The 21,407-nt window shown below is 44.8% G+C and overlaps 1 protein-coding gene and 1 pseudogene across 2 annotated transcripts in view; one reads left to right on the forward strand and one right to left on the reverse strand.

The window, feature by feature from the left end:
• The window catches only part of GRIN2B (glutamate ionotropic receptor NMDA type subunit 2B), a 697,821-nt gene that overhangs the window by 62,882 nt on the left and 613,532 nt on the right, over positions 1-21,407 (reverse strand). The window lies entirely within an intron of this gene.
• Positions 224-12,804, forward strand: LOC309610147 (small ribosomal subunit protein uS8 pseudogene; annotated as a pseudogene). The gene is made up of 2 exons (XR_014249710.1): positions 224-416; positions 7,839-12,804. The product of XR_014249710.1 is annotated as a small ribosomal subunit protein uS8 pseudogene (transcript).

A 21,407-nucleotide genomic window follows, 5' to 3' on the forward strand; every position in this document is an offset into this window, starting at 1 on the left:
ACTGTGTCCAAATCTAAGAAAGGTAGGCTCTTCATCTACTCACCCACTTACCAAACATGTGCCCGGCACTCTGCTAAACCTCGTGGCTTAAAGAAGCATCTTTCTGCCCTTTTGTCAAGTTCACACTGAGTGAAGGAGTCAGAAATGTAAGCAAATGTTTACAGCACCGTGTGGTAAGTGCTAAAACTGAAGCCTGTCCCAGTGCTGGGAAGAGGCCAGAGCTTCCTGCCTTGAGTGCCTATTGGTGTTTTCTCCTTAACCGTAACAAGGAGCAGGACGGTGAGAGCAGCAAATAGCTTTGGAAAGGTCAACAGAGCGACTGGAGCAAATGAGCCAGAGGATGTGCTTTGGCTTCTGCCAGAGGTCTAGTGGGAAGCCACGTGGAGAACTGTGTGCATGTGAATTGGAATAAAATGGTGAGTCAGGATGAAAGAATAGAGCACAGCTGGGCTGGGGAAGGGAGTGTGGTCGAGGGGGTGATGAACGTCACAGGTCAGCGCGGATACGCACCTGCTGGGCTGGGTGGGCGCCCCGGGGGGGGATCAGAGTGGTCTCTCTGTGAGCTGCCACACGTGGCCACATGGGCTGTGTGCCTCCACTTCACGTACTCCAGTGTGAAAGGCGGGTGCCCCTGGCATCACGCACGTGGTGGCCCTGCTGCCAATCATCGCGAGAAATGTGTGGGTTCCATTCTTTTTTAAAAGAGCCATTCGTTCCTGTTTTTATAATAGAATCTGCACGCCTTGTTGGTAGGTTCTTGCTCTCACCCTGTCATTGAGTTTATTGAAGAAAGAGGGAACGCCTTTTAACTTTCTATAACCAAACATCTTCAGTTATCACCAGGAATTAGCGATGGCAAGTTCCTGCATTTTCTTTCCTCTATGCAGCGAAACAAATTAGTAGCACAGGTGAGGCACCAGGACTACGAAACGACTTAATTTATGAACTACGAAAACCAACAAGGAGCAACAAATGGGCAGCATGTCATAAATTTTCAAGCAAATGGCTTAGATTTCCGTATTAATACAAAACCAAAATTCACTCCTTTGCTACTGCTTTTGTCTACTCCTAAGTTTCTACCTAGTGCCTCCCTTGGTGTGGTTTATACCTCCCCCCAACCTGTTTGGTAGGTGTTGCCTACTTCCATGCCCAAATAGGCCTGTACAGCCACTGCCTTTGTTCCCGTGCATCACTGTAACGCGGGCAGGGGCTCGGTGGCCCGGGCTCTTTCGTTTGGCATTAACCCTGATGCTACTTTTCTTCCAAGTGTGTAGCCATATGTCACTTCTGTGTTCGGAATTATGCACTGAAGCAGACATTTGCTTCCCTTTACATGTATAGTCTCTTCCGTACTGTTGGTCCTGATTTCGGTACAAGTCTATTTTTCTTCACATTACTAAGACTACTCATTTCTAAAACAAAAATGTCCAAATAGCTCCCCAGCCATGTGGAGATCTTAACGTCTTCTGCCTGTGATTTGGGGGAGGTGGGGCTTGGGGAAGGGCAGACCCAGCCGTGGGAGCCCATGACATTGGGTCATGTCCATCTCCAAGCGGCCCTAGTTACCCCAGTGGCCAAACTGATATTTTCTGCACGTTCCATTATGTGAAAAGGACTGGGAAGCCCTAAGGTACCTATTTTTATTTTTTTCACTGATATCATGTTCCCCCAGTGGTCTCTCTGAGTTTTTTTCTTTAATCCAAATGTATGCTCTTCCATCTTTACTGCTACTAGCTTAGCCCAGTGGTCCAGCAGCCCATCTTGGGGTTACTGCCGGCAACTTCAAACTTCACATAAGGTTTCCCCTAGAGTCCACTGTGGACACTGCTGCCAGATGGCTCTTCTCAAAACATCATTTCATCATATAATTTCTATTCAAAAATTTCAACAACTTCCTACCACCCTCAGGATTGTGTCCAAACTTCTCACCTAGATGGTCAAGATTTGTGCATTGAGCCTAATCTACCTTGATACAGTTAACTTCACTATTTTGAAACACGCATCCTTTATTAAAGTTGGAAAAGGAAGCTGTCAGTTTTGGAAGTCAACATAGGTTAATCAGGAACAGGTTTCAACAAGCTGGCTGTATTTTCTTCTCTGATAGTCTCACTATATCTGTGAAACAAAAATGCTGCAGACATAGCATGTTGGCAAAGTTTTTTCATGAAACTTGTGAACAAGAGGGAATATAATATAGATCCTTGTATACTTGATAGATTTGAAAGGAGTCTAAAATCCATATCCAAAAAAAAAATAAAAAGATTGTTTAACGAATTAATGCCAACACAGAAAAAGGTCTCTAGTGACATGTCGGGGACTCTGTTTTTAGAAGTGGCCTGTGTAGTGTTTCAGAAAACAAAACAGAAGTCATGCTCACCAAACTGCAGATAACACAAACTAGAAAGGATAGACGACATACTGCAATGCAGAATCAAGGTTGGAAGCCATATGAATTCACTGGAATAATGGACTGAACGAAATGGAATAAAATTCAACAGTATTTATACTTAATGTCTAGCATTTAGATTTTTTAAAAGCAACTGCACAATACTGAAAAGGAGATATTTCAAGGAACAGCAGTCTACACAAGCTATTGCAATGACAAATGGTATATTTACAAACTTACGGCGTCTAGCTCACTGAGGGAGGGGAGGGTATGGATGATCCCACCCTGCTCTGTGTTCATCATACCACAGCTGGAAAGCTTGGTTCTGATCCTATAATCCTATGATCAACTGATTTTTATTTACTATCTCATCCTCATTTCCCCAGCAATAATCTGTTCATGAGGTCTCCTCCAGCACTCTTTATTAACTTCCTGTCAAGATAGCTGGATCACATTCTTGCTTCACTTCGACGAAATGCAACCAACATCAACTGCACATCAGTTCTGTGCCAGGCGCTGGGCTGTGTGCTAGAGAAAACAATACCAGGCAACATTTACTAAGGGCTTAGTATGTGCTAAGCACCAAACACATCCAGGAAGCTCACGCATCGTCAGAGTGAGGCTGTTATTTAATGTCTCATTTTGCAGGTGTGAACAGAGGGGTCTGATGACTTGCTCGTGGTCTCAAGGTAAGTGAGCACAGGGTCTGGATCTGAAGCTGACCAGTCTGGCTCCAGAGCTTGGGCTCCCACCCACCATCCTGCACTGATTCTCGGATAATAATGAAGGAGTAAGACACGGTCCCTGTCCTCCAAGGACAGTCCCCTGGGGAAAGACACTGTCTATTGATTGACAGTAATATCAAGTCAGGCTTTGGTCATTACCCTAATAAAAGGTCTAAAGAGGGCTTCCCTGGTGGCGCAGTGGTTAAGAATCCACCTGCCAATGCAGGGGACACGGGTTTGATCCCTGGTCCGGGAAGATCCCACATGCCACGGAGCAAGTAAGCCCATGAGCCACAACTACTGAGCCCACGTGCCGCAACTACTGAAGTCCCGCACCTAGAGCCTGTGCTCCGCAACAAGAGAAGCCACCGCAATGAGAAGCCCCTGCTCGCCGCAACTAGAGAAAGCCCGCGCGCAGCAACAAAGACCCAACACAGCTATAAATAAATAAATAAATAAATAAATAAATAAATAAATAAATAGATTTAAAAAAAAAAGGTCTAAAGAATTACTCGGATTCAGAGTAGAAGTGACTGTTTCTGAAAGGGTCAGGGAAAAGCTTGACTGGGACCCTTTTTTAAGCTGGGCCTTGAAATGGAAGTGATAGCTCAGGAGGTGAAGAGTGGTTTATCTGCTGAGGCAAGAGCAAAGTTGCAGAGTCCTGCAGCTGCTGCATGGGAAGACCAAGGATGGTCCTTCACGTGTGGGGAGAACCGGTCTAGCTTAGTTCTCTTCCTTAGAGACCTGCCCCCTCCAGCCAGAAGATCTCTGTTACTCTTGACAGCCAGCTAGACTGTATAAATCTGTTCCCAACTCCTTGTTCGACGGCTTCAGGTTGGTAGTTTGAAACTGGTTGTGGGCACCATGAAATCAGGGCTGCCTCTGCCCAGCCCTGCCCCCCGCAGTTAAACATTTACCAGATCACCACTGCCCAGAATAACCAAATCATTCATTATTTCATGCTCTTTACTCCCTTATTTCGTGACTTTTTAGATGTCTTGTCTCCTAAACGAAATTCTTTTTTTGATTCATTTTTTATCCTTTTAATATACGTGGGATAGTAAGTTGTTTTTTTTTTTTTTTTGCCTCACCCCAAGGCATGTGGGATCTTAGTTCCCCGACCAGGGATCGAACCCACGCCCCCTGCATTGGGACCACAGAATCTTAACCCCTGGACCGCCAGGGAAGTCCTTCCTAAACTAAATTCTGAATATGTCTCTAAGTATTTCTGTGACTGCAGACAAATATCTATAATTCTCTGAGCCTCAGTTTCCACATCTGTAAAATAGGGAGTGATTGCTAAGGTGTCTTCTACATAATTTCATGATCTTTAGGACACAGGCTCCCTACTACATTTCCATCTGATGAGAGCCCAGTAAAAAGGTGTTCTTAGTGGTTATTTCCTAAAGGGAGGGAAGTAGCTGATCTGATTCTACAAAAGATTAGCTTGTCTTAAAGTCTTGATTCTTTTTTTTTTGAGGAATTTTTTTGAGGAAAGCCCTTAGTAGAGCCTCTTTGGGCATCAAAGGTTATTTTCCCCAAGTCAAATCATCCATCTTCAAGGATGATTACAGTGAGAAAGAAAGTTAACAAATTCCTTCAGGACTGAAAGGAGAAACAGGTTTGAAAAAAACCCAACACAACTCAGCTATGAATATCAGATTTGCAATGCCACTACACAGTGCTTATGTTAAAGAATGTGTTTAGTTACCACAAATTAATTACTTCAACTTCTTGTGAAGCAAGACAGTTAGAAATAAGTAAACAACTAAAATTAAATAAAATAGGGGCTATTTATGTGGAAGAACAAGGCATATTTCAAGCAATTCTTCTTTTAAGGGGGAAAAAGTATAGTGAAAGTACTAAAAATGGGAAAGTTTGTAAAGGTAAATAGAGAAAGAGAAGCCTGAGATTCCGAAAGGAAAAATCTTGAATTCTTTTCTAGGGTGTCTGAACTGGCGTTAGTATATCATATTGGATATGCAGAGTAGGAGGAAATGAGGTTAACAGGAAATATTTCAGAAAAAATTCAGTGAGAAAAACTGAATGAAAAATTTATAGTCGAGAGTAAAATATGTTCAGGAGGAAGAAAAAAACCTTAAGTAATAATGAAGAAAATGTCTGTAAAGCACTCTGAATTCCTCAGAGGAAAGCGCTAAACAAACATCTCCAGAAGCACATTTAACAACAACATCTGTCTGTAAAAAATGCAGTTCCCTGCCACACTAAGATTTCAGAAGATCTCTTGAGACCTGAAATCATCTTTCTCAAGAAAAAAAAAAAATCTCTGATTAGTTTTCTCAGGAAAACATGGAGTCATTTTGAGGGTTTCTGGTTGCTTCTCTCAGTACAAGCTGAACACCTGTTCAGCTGGGGATTTCTCCTCAGAAGGAAGTCTACCTCACAAACCTACAGCGTGTTACTCCGTAAGCTTTCCCTTAGGAAAATTCTAGAAGCAATCTGTGGTGATGGGAGACGTCAAAGTCTTCCTTCTGCTAACAGATTTCCCCCACCACCGGCAGTGAAGCTGGCACCCAACAGCACGCTGGGACACACAGGGGCGGCACTCCTTCTGGAAGCCCCCGAATCTGTCCCCTTGGTGAGCGTGTCCTCGGGGAGAAGGAGAGGAGCCCAGGCAGGGCATGGCTTCTGTGAAGGCCACCGTAGTCCTTGCCCAGAGAGCAGAGGGCATTGCTCTCCCCGGGCAGCCTCTCTCATCTGCAGGCAAAGTCATCTCTCAAGATGCTGGAATGGAAGCCCTTAGTAGAGCCTCTTTAGGCGTCAAAGGTTATTTTCCCCAAGTCAAAGCATTGCTGTTTCTTGCTGGAGATGACATCTGGATCTAACACTAAACGCTTGCTGCTTATTTGACGCCTTCGTCTGACTGTTAGAATGCAAAATTGAAAACTACATGTAATTTCCCTGAGCAAGCCGAAGGGACCAGCAGTCTCTGCCAAGCAGCCCCGATCTGCACCCCATCCCGTCCCAAAGTGGCGTCAAGCAGGCAGCTGTCATGTGTGGGGCATGCCCTGGGGCAGGCCTGAGAGTCCTAATAGAACAGAAATCTGAGGAGAGCAGGGCACTCCTATTTCTCCTCCCCCAAAGCTACACATCTCAGCTCTGAGGATTTTCAAAGGTTAAGTGTCTGATAACACTTCATTTTGTTCAACCTTTATTTTTCTGCATCCATCCCTCCCCTCCATTCCTCATAAGCAAGTAAATATTCTGGTGTATGACCATCCATTCTCTATTCATACAAAATACATCTGTGAGTACGTATGTATGTATGTATGGCACCAGGTCATAGTATGCATGTCTCTGCAAACGTGCTCTTCCCACTTAATTATACATCGTGGGCTTCCTTCCAACTCAATAGATGGCAGACTTGAGTCCTTTTAATAGCTGCATAGTACTTCCTAATAATGAATTCATCCTAATTTATTCAGTCATATCCCTATTGATAAACATTTAGGATGTTCCCCCCAAATTTAACAAAAATGCATACTATTGAATACATATCTTGGTATTTCCAAAGCATCAATTACCAATAATACAAAAGTAGAATGAAAGGATATTTGTGCTTTCAAATGTGCTTGATGTTGCCAGACTACTTTACCAAAGGTTTAGAGTAACTGAAATTCCCATCAGCAAAGCACAAGAATGCGCCTTACTCACATTCTCACCAGCACTAGGTTGTTACCCCTATTAAACGTTCGCCAATCTGAAGAATAAAAAATGGTATCTAATTGCTCTAATTTTCATCTCCTTGACTCACGGTAAACCAGAGCACCCTTGCACGTCTGTTAGCCATTTTGATTTCTTTCTTTTACCCTCTAGTCACACCCTTCACCCATTTTCTGTTGCGTTGTCGGTCTTTCCTATCTACTTGTAGGAAGTTCCTGGTATAGTATGATAGTAACCCTTTATCTGTCAGATGTGCTTGAAATATTTTTCTACTCTAAGATTTGTCTTCTGACTGTTTTTGGTATTTTTTTATGCACAAGATTTTACTTTTACTTCTTTCTGTCAAAGTAAAATATGTCTCTTTTTATACCGAACGCTTGATTTCCCACCCTTACTTGAAAAAAAAGATCTATCCCACTCTCATAGCATTCCTTATGTTAATGTTTGGCAGTGTTATTTACAATACTAATTTAAATGTAGAGCTAGAAATAAACACTAGAAAAACTAAGGTTATACAATGAAATGTGTGTTATAAACCTTGACAATGGAAAATAAAACAGCATATACTAAGAGTCAGGGAATGGGAAGAAGTATAAAAGTACTAAATTTGTTTTAGATGTGTCTCTAGAGTATAGCATGCGGTTGGCTTTTGCTCTGTAAACCAACCTGAAAGTCTTTTTGTCTTAATACCTAAATTTTGCTCATTTATATTAATTGACATGATGTATTTGGCTTTGTCTCTGTCATATTTTGGTCTTTACTATTATTTATTTATTTATTTTTAAGGATAGTTGATTTACAATATTGTGTCCATTTTCAAGTGTACAGCTAAGTAACTCAGTTGGTTTTTCTTAGATTATATTCCATTACAGGTTATTACAGGATGTTGAATATAACTCCCCGTGCTATACAGTGAATCCTTGTTGCTTATCTATTTTATGTAGAGTAGTCTGTATCTGTTCATCCCATACCCCTTATTTGTCCCTTCTTCCCTCCCTCTCCCCTTTGGTAACCATAAGTTTGTTTTCTATGTCTTCCCACAGAGTTCTTTGTTCTTACTCTTTGCACGGAGCTTTGTCTACGCTACGTGCGGTCGACGTGCAGCTTCGTTTTCTGGGCTGCGCGGTCTTCTCTCCATCAGCCCCTCCCACGTTTCTCAAGTGCTCTGCGTCCTTCGCAGCCCTCCTCAGGCCTCAGCACCACCACGATGCCGTGCTTGTCCATCCCCAGCCAGAGAAGAAGCTCTGTTTGATCTTCCGTAATCATTTTGTGGGTCAACTGCTCCCTTGCGCTATTACATTAAAATCTCTGTCTCTGAATGTGACTTTAAGCACTCGAGGGCAGAGACTATATTATTTACCTCTTTCTGTCCCTGTACGGGCTTGAAACAAGTGTGTTCTCGGTAAATTATTGACTGATGTGTCACCGGGGGACAAATACTTCATACCCTCAGAAAGCCTCCAGTGCTAGATATCAGTCCAGTGCTCGTCCACGGAAAGGCTGTAGTAGGTAAGGGCTGCGTCACACACTGCCTCTCTCAATTCTGCCTGTAGATTATAGAGTGCCCTGGGCGGACTCAGTTCCACGTGGATGGCTGTACGTACAACGGCACATCTGCTGCGCTCCTTGCCCTAATCACGTGCACACTCGGTGATGTCTAGATTTGGAAAGCTAGTGTTTTGAAAAATGTGTTAGAAAATAATTTCCATATTCAAATTTGATCCGTGCTGCCTTGACCCTTTACTGCCTTGACACGTACTAAGCTGGGGACTGGTGGCTCTGGGCACACACGCCAAAGGGAGACCCATCCAGCCACTCTTGCCTGGCACCTGTGTGGGTCTCCCAGTGGCACTGAGATGTCAGTTGTCATCTCAGGCCTCATCTGCTATCCCTGGCTGACCCCTGCCCCTCCGAGAGAGCCTGGGGCTCCCTGGGGGTTGTGCAGACCCACTGCTGCCACTGCCCATCGCCCCCTGTGTGGTCCCTGTTCTCCACGGTTCCTCCCTCCATCTCTCCTGCTCTGGAGAGTGAAGGAATGGAGAAGTGGCGAGCTGGGGTAGAATCTGGGGCCGGGAATGGAAGGTGCTGATTCCCTCGGCACCAGAGAACAGCTGTGGTCATCGCAGATAACACCACAAGCAGAGATGCGATAATATTAGAGTAACCGTGTGTATTCTGGGTCAGGCCCTGTGCCAGGCACTTCACACAGAGTGATGGCATTCCATTGTCACTAGCTCCCAAATAGGCGGGTACTGTGATGCCCACAGTAGAGGCACAGAAACTGAGGCTCGTTGAGGGTCCAGGACGTCATCCCTGATCTGTTTGACTCTGGAAGCCCGTGTTTCTTGCACTGTGCCATGTTGCCAAGAGAATATTTCTGACCTCTTTACTCCTCCCCTGCCGTGATCCGAGAGAAGAGGGTCTGCTGCAGCTCCACGGCCTCCCCGCAGTCACCTAAGCCTCCCAGAAGCTGGGACTGACGGCTGTGTCTAAACACTTTACAGCAAGTGTCAACTGGAGTCCATGGAGGGTGGGGGGCACAGGCAGGATAGTAGCAGTAGGAGGCAGGGCACAGACAAGCTGTGTGACCTTTGGTGAGTTATTTCATCTCCGGGCCTGGCACGCAGTAGTTTTATGCAAGCAGTATTTGCTATTTTTTCTCCTCCTCCTTCCCCTCCTTGCTGTTACTGTTACTCCTACTACCAACAACAGCAACTCTCAGTGTGCCTACTTTCCTCCCAGAACCAACTCCAACTTCTCAAACTCTTAACGCGATCTGTTTCAAAATGTCAGACTAAACTCCATGCCATTCTTCCGGTTCCATGCAATATTTTCATTCAGGCGCAAATAAAAACAGAGATCACGAGAGTAAAATTGCTACGACCCTTCAAGATTTACCAAAGGCCTTGAACCCAACGAATGCCACCGAGCCAGGTGTTCCTCTCCCATAAACCCCTCCCTGGGGCAAGATGGCTAGTTTAGAAAGCGTAGTAATTCTTTTAGGTCAGAGCATATTGTAAATAGTTTGCTCAACAGGCTCAACTAAGCTGAAAGATTGAACATGTTTTCCTGGAGTATCTGATGCCTTTCTGGCCCGAGGGTTTGAAACCTCCCAAGCCATCTCCCCATCCTTGGACAGCAGTCCTCGGAGTCCATTCTGGGACTCAGAGGGGCTCAGTTACTGAGAGCGGAGCCCCATCTACCTTGTCCTCTGATCCAAGTTTTTCCAAAAAAGGCCCTCTTCTTGAACATCAAGACTGAGACCTGGGCCATCTCCTCTGGGACATGTGGGACCAGGCAGAGACCTCTGGAACTAAACAGCACCAAGTCAGGTCCCACCTCCTCTGAGTCAACTTCCTCCTGTATCATGGGGCTCTAGACATGTGTGCAACACGCCCAGGGCTTAGGTTGCTCCAGAACCCAGCTCACCAGGGCTGGGATGCTGACTGAATGCCTGACTTGACTGATGGATGCGGGTGGTGTTACAACCTGCTTCGGGGCACCGGGCTACAGGCTTTAGTCACGGACATCGCTCCTCATCAAGTTCCCTTCTCATTGCTACCTTTATCCTCTGATTGCAAACTGGAAGGATAGAGCACAAGTGCACAATGCCTGAAGGTTCTGAATGTGACTTCCTGGATTTGAGCCCTGGCTTGGCAAGGTCTTCACTGGTATTTACATATGTATGCGTGACTGTATGCATGCATGCACGTATGGATGTGTGCATTCATACATTCACTCACTCCACTACTTCATTCTGATTTGTCATCTTAGTTAAATGCAGGGCTTTGAGTCAGAAAGGCCTAAACTGAGTCCTGGCTTTGGTTGCGTGTGACTCGGCAGGGGCTACCTAACCTTTTAAGTTCTGGGTTGTGGATAACTGCTATTCTGTCTACCAACCAGCCATCCTCTGCCTGACCCCCTAACTCACTCTCTCCCCCACCCCTCTTGCTTAGCTCGGTCTCTCCTTTTGTGAACTGCCCCTTCCTCGATTCCAACCACATGGTCCTCTGAGAATGACCATGTTATTAAATCTCCCAGTCCATCCTCTGACCCAGCTACAGCTGAGGGGAGGGCACCTGACCGATTGGGTCAAATCCTTGGGATTTTTGGCCTTAGGAACAAAGAGTGTTAAGTCAGTCTTTCCCCAGTAGCACAAGCTATCATATGTAAAAATCAGAAGCTCTTTCCGCCATCTTTCCGTGCCGCCATAGTGGTGCCCATGAATGTCCCGGCTGATGCTCTCACGAGTATCAACAATGCCGAAAAGAGAGGCAAATGACAGGTTCTTATTAGGCCGTGCTCCAAAGTCACTGTCAGGTTTCTAACTGTGACGATGAAGCATGGTTACATTGGCGAATTTGAAATCATCGATGATCACAGGGTGGGGAAAATTGTTGTGAACCTCACAGGCAGGCTAAGTAAGTGTGGAGTGTTCAACTCTAGATTTGATATGCCACTCAAAGATCCAGAAAAATGGCAGAATAAACTGCTCCCATCCCATCAGTCTGGTTTCATTGTACTGATAACCTCATCTGGCATCATGGAACATGAAGAAGCAAGATGAAAACACACAGGAAGGAAAATCCTTGGATTCTTTTTCTAGCATGTATGTAATACATACATGCAAATAAAATGCCTCAGAGGGGGAAAAAAAAAAAATCCCAGAAGCTGTGGGCCACCATGTTTCACACCCTAGGAGAAAACTGGCCAAGGGAGAGAGAAGAACGAAGCCAGTGGCCAGAGGAAAGCACATCCCAGTGAGAGAGTGAGCAAGGTACCTGAGAGGATCAGTGTTCTGGAGGCTCAGCCATGTTCCCATCGTGGGTTCTGGAGAGACAATCCAGTATCCTTATAATAAATCTGCCTTTTGCTTAAGTTCATTCAAGTTGGATATTTATTCTTTATCATCAAAACAGTCCTCATAATGCACTGTTTATCTCATCTATAAAAGGCAATAGATAATAACTACAACTATCTTCATGAGGTTTTGATGAAAATTAAATGAAATAATGTATCTAAAATGCTTTTGCAAGATGCCCGGAACTTGGTGAGCCCTGAGTAAATGATGCTGCTGGTGGTTGGTGTTTATCACCAACTTTCTGTGAACATCTCAGGGGCCAGGAAGTAGGTTGCGTCACCAGTGACAGGCAGATCCCACCGCCATTCCTAAATAAGCACCCCCTGCATGGGATCAAGGAGAAGCAGGAGGCTTCCCCTCAAGTTCTCAGGTTCTGGGGTGTAGGCAGGGCCAATCAGCAGAGTTCCTGTTGTCAAGTCCCACAGTGACTTGTGGCTGCATCCCCTTCTGGCCCCCAGGCCTTGGGGAGGTGGGGAGGGGTTACTTGGACAATCACAGGGTCTCCACTTGTAACCAGTTTCACTTGGCAGGTCCAAAGTATACCAAAGTACCTTTTACCCACTGGCCCACATGCTAAACTCTGCTGCCAGGTCCCGTTATTTCCATTCCCTCCATCTCCTTTTCTACTCTCCATGGCCCCCTTCCACAAATCCTTTTCCAGGATTAAGAGCTTATAACAAGAAGGCTCTTATAAGATCCTTATATAGAGGTTTCAAAAGCCAAGCAAGTGGTAGGAACAACATCTGAATCCAGACATTCTAATACCAGAGTCTTTGCTTTTTGCCACTCCTCTATGTTGCCTCAAATATTGGATAAAAGACACATAAGAATCGTATCAGGCATGTAGTAATGATGCTCAGTAAATGGTACTGATCCAGAATAGCCCACCCGCCCTGTTCTCCTTAGGCAGCCCATGTGCCTCGGGCCCGCCATAGTATCAGATGTCCTAGAGGCCCAGAGCAGCAGCAGGACAAAAGACACTAAGTGGAAGCAGTGCCACCACCCTGAAAGCACCAGCTTGTTGTGCGAGACCTCTGGAAGCCAGAGGTGATTATACTGCTCTTCAAATAATGCTTTACTGAACCGCTCCCTCCCTGCTTGCTCTACCCTTGGCCTCCTGGTGAGTTTCATTACATCGTCCATCATGATCTTTCACTTAATTTTTTAAAATTTATTTATTTATTTATTTATTTTTGGCTGCGTTGGGTCTTCGTTGCTGTGCACGGGCTTTCTCTCATTGCAGAGAGCGGGGGCTACTCTTCGTTGTGGTGTGCGGGCTTCTCATTGCGGTGGCTTCTCCTGTTGCAGAGCACGGGCTCTAGGCACGCGGGCTTCAGTAGTCGCGTCGTGTGGGCTCAGAAGCTGTGGCTCGCGGGCTGTAGAGCATAGGCTCAGTAGTTGTGGCACACGGGCTTAGTTGCTCCGCAGCATGGGGGATCTTCCCGGACCAGGGCTCGAACCCGTGTCCCCTGCATTGGCAGGTGGATTCTTAACCACTGCGCCACCAGGGAAGTCCCCTCTCTGAATTTTAAATGTATTTAATATTTAAAGACAAGGTTGTTTGAAAATATGCAAGAATCTACCCATAAATCTTAGATACATAAGGCTAGCACCTGTAACAAGTACATCTCAGGACACTAAGAAAAATGAAGCAAATGTTGCACACTGAGTGAACCCACCAAACAAGCAAAATCGGGTTCTCGTGCAAATCTTCAGGAGCTAGAAAAAATGCCCAGGACTGAAGCAGGACCTTCTCAGGTGAGGTTGCGGAGAGCTGTTTTCAGCACTGTGGGGTGCTCGAACATGAGAGCCAAAAGGAAAGTAATGGGAGGGATTCTGGAAAAGGAACACATTGCATAAGTGTAACGACAATGTTTCCCAGACCACAAATCTGAAGTAAACTCTGATGATTATGAATGTGTTTTCAGGGACAATGAAGCAGCATAGTTGAGAGCGTGATCACCCAGGAAATCCAAGGCATAAGGTTGTGAATATATATGAAAAGAAACAAGGCATAAACATTGATAAGGCACATAAAAATAACTGAGGCAATAAGGGAACACAAATAGAAGAGATCAAAGTCATTGAAAACGCATTAAAGTTTAAAAAGATTAGACCACAGATAAAAGAAAAAAATCGTGAAGATGTGTGTCCAAGAAGGTCCCTTGTAGCATTCATGGAACAGAGTGGTCACACGTCACTAAGGCCCCGCAAAAGAGGAATGAATTCCTACTAAGAACACTCTAAGACTGTCCAGGGTCTACCACCCCTCCTTAGCCAGAAAAGGTCCATTTTGTGGACAGGCATACACTTGTTAAGTATGTAGAAAATAGGTTTTTTCCAGAATATTCTGGACTATGCTATCCTAAACTAGAATATCTAAAGTCATTCCTTTTCTCACTGAAGTGCCTTCCCCCAGCCTTGCAGGGTGGAAATGGCAGGAAAGGATCTCAGTCTGGCCTCCATTCTCAAATATTCTAATGCTTGCCTGGATTTCTGGATTACTCCTAGCTGGTCCCTGGCCCCCTCCAGTCTTATCTTCCTCCAGTTCATCCTCTTCTTGGCCCCAGGTTTCTTAAAATACAGATCTGACCCCATCCCGACTCTTCTCAAAGGCTGTCAGTGCCTCCTCATTCACCTACAGAAAAGTACCCAACCTCCTTGGGAGAGGACACATTTGTTCCCCATACTTTCCCTTTATCTTTCCCGTTCCTACCCACCCTCCCTCCCTCTCCCTCTCTCTCTCTCTGTCTTTCTTGCCTTCCCGCTTTCTTTTTGGGTTATCGCTTCAGATTTCCTAGCCTTTCACTCTGATAATAGCACACTACTCTCTTTCTTACCTAATGCCTTCACTCATGCTGTAATTCTCTATTTTAAACGCCTGCTCTTCTGGATGAAACCCACTCAACCTTCAGGATTCAGCTCATATGGTATCAAGAAGCCTTTTCTCACCACACCCCCAGGCTGGGTTAAGGGGTTAGGTATCCCTCTTTGGTACTCCCCAAATACCCTGTGCAAATCTCCGTCACTGAACTTGCCATACGACGCTATATTTAATTGCTTGCGTGTCTGGTCTGCTCCAGTAGACTATGAGTTCCTCAATGGCAGAGACTAAATATTATTTCTTTTTTCCCAAATGCTCAGCATAGAGAATAGTACCACAATGGGCACTCAGTATTACTAGGTTAGTTGAATAAATGAATGAATGGGATTTCAAAAGGAGAATCTGCTCTTGGCAGCTAATAACGGCTAACTGTGATTCCACTACTAATACTAACTAATATTTATTGAGCATTTTACTATGTGTTAGGGATTGTGCTAAGCAATGAACGTGGATTATCAAATTTAATTCTCACTGTAGTCTTATAAGGTGGATATTATTTTTTACACCCATTTATGGTAGTTTATTATATTAGTGGTACCCAATGAATCACATGTCTCAGTAGCCATGCCCTTGTGACTCGCTTTGACCAAAAGGACAGCAAAAAATGTGACACATGTAGAGACCTGATGATTGACAGTGCAAAGGGCGTTGCCTTCTTGGCATATTGCTGACAACTCTGAAAAAACTTGGGCCAGCCTCCCTGAGGATGAGCAAACCTGCAGAATAAGGTCCAGCTGATAGCCAGTAGCAACAGTTAGACCCACGAGTGAGGCCATTATGGATTACCCACCCTTGGTTGGGCCACCGGATGACTACATCAGGTGAGTGTTCCCATGTGAAACCAACCCAAGGACCACCCAGCTTATCCCAACTCAAACTGTCCCAAAGAATAACGAGTAATAAAATGGTAGTTGTTTCAGGTCACTAGGTTTTGGGGTTGTTGTTACATAGCAGAGGTTAATTGAAGTATGTCCACCTCAGGAAAAGGCTCTGTGTAGCTGGCAAAACCAATGAAGAAGATAGAAGCAAGAAGAAAGACACATGGAGATAGAATTAGAAGACAAAATAGCACAAAGTCCTTTAGAGTGCTTTAATATAAATAAGTACAGTGCTCACGTAAGTCCTTCTTAATTGTAGTACTGTTGAAATAGTGCTAAACCTAGAGATGGAAATCCTGGATTTCAGGCCCAGCCCTACTCCTGACAAGTCCTGGGAATGTGACAAATCGCTTAACCTCTTGGACTCTGTTTCTTTATCAGCAATATGGGAAGTTACGTATATATGTTTACAGGTATATTCTACTTCTGCTAATCTCACAGGGCTGGTAGAAGAATCCAATGTATATAACAAATTGTCCAAATGTAAGTATTAATGTTGTTGAATTAGTTAATAACTATGACTAGCAATTTACCCACGAACCAACAAAAGCCGGTGGGACAGTGAGGGAAATTCGGAAGTTAAACAGTCATCATGTTTCCATGTATCAAATAATACTTCTCTAATAGGTATTTCAACACCTTTCATGTCAGTGGTATCTTACTGTTTTCTTGTACAAGGTGCTCTTGGGATATCTCGTATAACTCTTTTCCTTTTCTCTCCAGTGTTTATAATCTAGTTTTACGTCATCCACTGAAGGCCAGGGGGATACCTGGTCTCAAAGCAAGAGCACTGGACCAGAAGTGTGGACACTTGCTCGGCCTCTGGCTCTAACCAGCTGTGGGAACTTGACCCTTACTTTCCTGAGCCTGAATCTCTATCTGTAAAATATGAGGGTGACAACATTTACCAAAACTCCCCCAAAGGGGTTCAAGAGCGACAAATGTGATAGTGTGTGTGGAAATGTCTTGAAACTGACTATTCCCTGCACAAAGTCAAGGTGGTATCAAGCAGAAAATACCCTTGATGTTTAAAGGTATTAATTTATTTAGAGGTATTTAAATTGAGGATATGCCAGACACTGGCCTAAGTGGTAGGTCTTGCAGGGGAAAAATGGGGAAACTGACCTTTTGAGATGCGAGGTCATTTGCCTGTGGTCACATAATAATTAATAAATGGCTGAACTGGATTCAAATCCTTGTCTGCCTCCCTCTAAAGCTCGGGCCTCTTGTATAGCTCTGGGCAGCCTCCAAATGAAAACTCCTCAGCCCCTAGGAAAGCAAAATTATTGGCCAGGTTGTTTACCATTCAATGGGGTCACCAGCTTGCGGCTAAAGAAACAGATGATGAAAAAAGTGCTGGGGGAGAAAAGGCCTGTTTACAAACACAGCTTAATTAATTAGTCAACTCAGACAAGGCAGAGGAGGCGGGTTTCCAGATGCCTGACACAGAGGATTAGTTAGCAGACAGGCACCAGTCCCTGGCCCTTGATTTCTGTCCAAAGCACATGGTGGGATTAAACGACTAAATTGCCTCAGTGCCCCTCACCGAACTCATCTAAAGCCACTTGACTGGAAAAAAAAAAAAGCCACCTCATTGAGGATGACAACCGAATTGAAAAGGCTCCACCAACTAAAGCTTCAAGTGCAGTCCAGAAAAAAAAGTAGTTTCCAGTGTTTCTAATTCAAGTTACAAAGGATCAGAATAAAAGTAAAGTGATGTTAGGTTGTACCCCACTAGCATGTGGAAATTCCAAATCTGTACCTACTCAGGTAAATAAAATAGAAACCCTCTAATTCCTAGCAGGCAAAGCCACCAGCTTCACTGCCACTGTCTTCATGGTTGCAATGGAAGTGTGTTTGGGAAAAGCCAAAGCACGCAGACCACTGCTTCCATTTTCTAACTCATTTTGCTTCTTTAAAGGATAAAGGATTATTTAGGAAAGAGAGATTTACTGTACTCACCTGAGTTATGGTAAATATAAAGTACAACCATCCCTTGATCTCCACGGGGTATTGGTTCCAGGACTGTGCCCCCCGCCCCCAAGGTACCAAAATCCAGGAATGCTCAGATGCTCAAGTCCCTTATATAAAATAACATAGTACAGTCAGCACTCATATCCTCGGATACGGAAGGCCAACTGTATGTGTGAAATCTTTCGGGATCACGACAAAATGGGGTTGGACCAGCCTAAGGGAATAAATAATATGGAGTCAATATTAAATGAAATGTGTACTGTTCCAGCTCTAGTGTGACTTTACGAGTCAAAGTCACTTTCCAGGAATGGGTCCTTCTCTGCTTCCACAGTTAACATTTCCTAGGGGTTCTAAAAGCGCTCTTAATTCATTGTTTATGTTTTTGTCAGTGAATTTCCATGTATTCTGCAGTTGTTTGGGACTTGTCCTCTGCCCAATTAAGCAGAGGAAGTTAATGAGGTATGCAGTGACTTCGTGCCACCCAGCAAATAGAATACAAAGTGCACAGGGAGAAGTCAGTGAAGGGTCAGGGCAAAGAGTCAAGGGAGACTTGAGGGTTAGGTCTGCGCAGAGGCTGGAGGGACAGAGAGGCCAGGTGAGACTCCACATTTGTGGCGGGGGGGTGGGGGGAGCTAAACAAAGACTCCTAGATCTGGAAGTGGTCTAGATAGATTTCAGTCATTTTTCAACCACGCTGTATATTACAATCACCTGTAAAGCTATCAGAATGCTGATTCCTGGGTCCTGTCCCCACCCCCAGTCTTGGAATTGCAGGATGTAGTCTAAACAACAGTATTATAAAAAAAATCTCCCCAGGTGATTCTCCTGGGCAGCAGGATGGAGGACCACTCATCTATGGTGACCTCTTCATTTTACTAAAGGGGAAACGAGGGAAAAAATATGGGGAAGCAAGAGAGAGAGCCACTGGGGGCCAATGGTGGTAGGTGACATTTCACTGAGTTGCCCTGAGCAGCTTTGCTCTGGCTTTATGCGGAAGGAATTTCTCACGGCCCGGCATCCTAGGCCTTGTCAGGCTGTCGCACTTGGGCCCATTTGCAGATTCCTTTGTTAACGTGAAGTGAGGCTGAGGGGATTTAGACCAGTGGTGCTCAAAGTGTGGTCCCCACACCAGCCCCATCAGCATCACTTGGGAGCTTGTTAGAAATGCATGTTCCCAGGCTTTACTCCAGACCCTGTGAATCAGCAACTGTGGGAGTAGGACCCAGAAATCTGGGTTTTAACACACTTGAGGCACACTGAAGTTTGAGAACCACTGGTTTAGACCATCGTTTTTCAAACTTGGGTCTTTAGAGGCAGGAAGTAGAGTGGGTGGGGATGGTAGTAAGAGGTTCATGAGGACACTGGCCGCTGCAACTGAGGATGAAGGATGGGGTTTTCTTCTAAGGAATCAAGGACCACAGGGTAAAACTCATGCCCGTCCACAATGAGGATTTTAATATTTACCATGTGTCACCTGCCTGGCTACAGCCAACTGGTGGAAATAAAGTGCCTTTTCTTCCCTCGAAGAGATGTGAGGCCAAACTGACACATTCCTGCTTTGATAAAGTTCCATCTTTGCTTACGATAGGGGTTATTTCAGAACCCTACCTGGTCTTAACTTTAATAGTTCTATTTCAACTCTTGATTATGTCTCATAATAGATAAGAAAATTCACATAATAGTAAAAAAAAAAAAAAATCAACATTTTCCTTGCTTGCAGAACGTATTCACGACTCACACCCAGCGACACAAGCACCCACCCCCAAACCCTCCCCCACTTGTTTCTCATTTTCCCTTGGCTCTGGGCCCTTCTCATCGCCTACTACACAGCTGTTGACAAGAGGAATATGCTGAGATGATGGAAGAGCCGGGCCACAGCAGATAATCCATTTATGGATAACAAAAAATGTGTGTCACACTTCGCTGACCATGTCAGTTCTGAGCTGCTGTACATACAGGAGAGACCCTTCATTCCCAAGATGGATTTCAAAGCAAAATGAAAAACCCGTATGATTTGGCCATGTTCCTACTCATGTTTTAACTCGTCCTAGAATAAAAGGTAGAGAGAAGCTCTCTGACCAACAACTCTTTATTGATCACGTGGGCTGGGCTAGGCTCTGTGTGAGACTCCCTGCCGGGGACACAGAAGGCACCGACACAGACTCTGCTTTCCAGAAGCTTATAGTCGTGCCTCGGTATCCACTGGGAATTGGTTCCAGGACCAGCCAAGGATACCATATGTATGAATGCTCAAGTCCCAGAGTTGGTCCTCTGTATCTGTGGGTTCCACATCCACGGATTCAACCAACCCCAGCTGGTTGGATTCAATCCTGGTTGAATCTGAGGATGCAGAACCTGTAGACACAGAGGGCTGACTGTATAATAAAATGGAGAGGAAAGAAATACACATACTGAAAACCGTCTTACAACATCTGGTGGATTGGCTATGGTGGGCCAACTGCTGTAACAAATAGCCTGTGAAATGTGTTGTAAGTCCAACACAATAGAATTTTATTTCAAGTTCATGTAACTGCACTGAGGTGGCCAGGGAAGCCTCCTCCATGTAGTTATGTGGGGACCCAGGCCAGCGGAGACTTCCACCTTGAACACGAGGCGTTCAAGGCCCCATGGAGGTGTTTCCATTCCAGCTAGACAGAGACAGGAGGAGCGTAGGTGAGCTTGTGTGGGAGGATTTTACGGCACCCATCACTCCTGCTCACGTTGCATTGTCTAGCCGTCAGTCATATGGCCACGCCTAATTGTAAGAGAAGCTGGAAAACAGAGTCCAGCTGTAAACCCCAAGGTGAAGCACAAACACATTTTGGTAAAAAGCTACAGCGTCTGCCATACCAAGCATGGTTGGAGGGTGTGTGAGGCTCGGTGGGGAGGGAGATTGGTAATCGCTTTCTCTATATATGTTGGTCTTGTTTGGTTGTTTCCCATTATCAAGTTTTACTTTTGTAATTTTTGAAGATCCCATTATCTGTACTTACGGCTACTTCCTTGATCTTCCTAGAGCGCTAGGGAATACTAGACAGTACGGTCCACTCCAGGGATGAGTGTTATTGGGAGGAGAAACTGAGCAAGAGAGGGGTAGCAACATTCAAATGATGCTACTTTGACGTCTTTCTGTCCCGCCTTTTAGCCAGTAATTCACTGCTTAATGCCAATGCATGAAAACCACTTTAGTGTTGGCACTGACGAGGAAGTGATGGATTTCATTCAGATGCCTGGGCCAAGAGAGGTCCAGTAAGGCAGGACACCGAATGAATGTTTGTTCTGGGGTCTGATGGGATATGAATGCTGAAAGGAGATTTAAAAATACAGAGTATAGAGGAATATGAGAAAAAAAAATCTCTTCACATGGAGAAAAGCAGGATGGTGAAACAGTCTGCAGTACTAAAGAGGGATTGGAAAAGGAGAGAGGGCCATTTGCATTTTTTCCTGTCGTCTGCAAAGAAGGGAAATCAATAGACCCTCCTTAAGAGCTCCCTCTGGGCAAAGAACAGATACCTATCTCATTCCCCCCCCCCCAACCCACTACCCTGCCAGCACTTTCCCAGACACCATTTTATTAGTTCAGGGTACTGAGAGAAACAGAGGAAGATGGAAAAGCAGCACACATCTGGACTTACAGCCCCCCTGCTGCTTGTCTGCAAAGATAATTATCTAATTGGAATTAACAGACACTCAGCGTCTGTTGGAAACAACAGACGTAAGTAGTCATCAAAAGGTTGAGTGTGAGCACAGAAGGATTGGCAAATATGTGAACATGGCCTCTTTAACTCGGTGCCCTGAATCTAGCCGTCTGCTTGCTTTAAGTAAGACATTCTGCTTCACGTAGACAGCTAGTGGCAGGGAGGAAAGGAGTATGTGTTAGATGTCACGTGCATTATGCTGGGAAAGGTATTTTACACCTCTGGCATTTGATGGTGGAAACATAAGCTCAGGAAAAACTTTCATATATTGATAGCTGTAATTAGAATACAGGTTTTTGTTCTTTAACCCATTCATT

Source organism: Balaenoptera borealis (genome assembly GCF_965194805.1).
Source record: "Balaenoptera borealis genome assembly, chromosome: 13".
Classification (NCBI taxonomy): domain Eukaryota; kingdom Metazoa; phylum Chordata; class Mammalia; order Artiodactyla; family Balaenopteridae; genus Balaenoptera; species Balaenoptera borealis.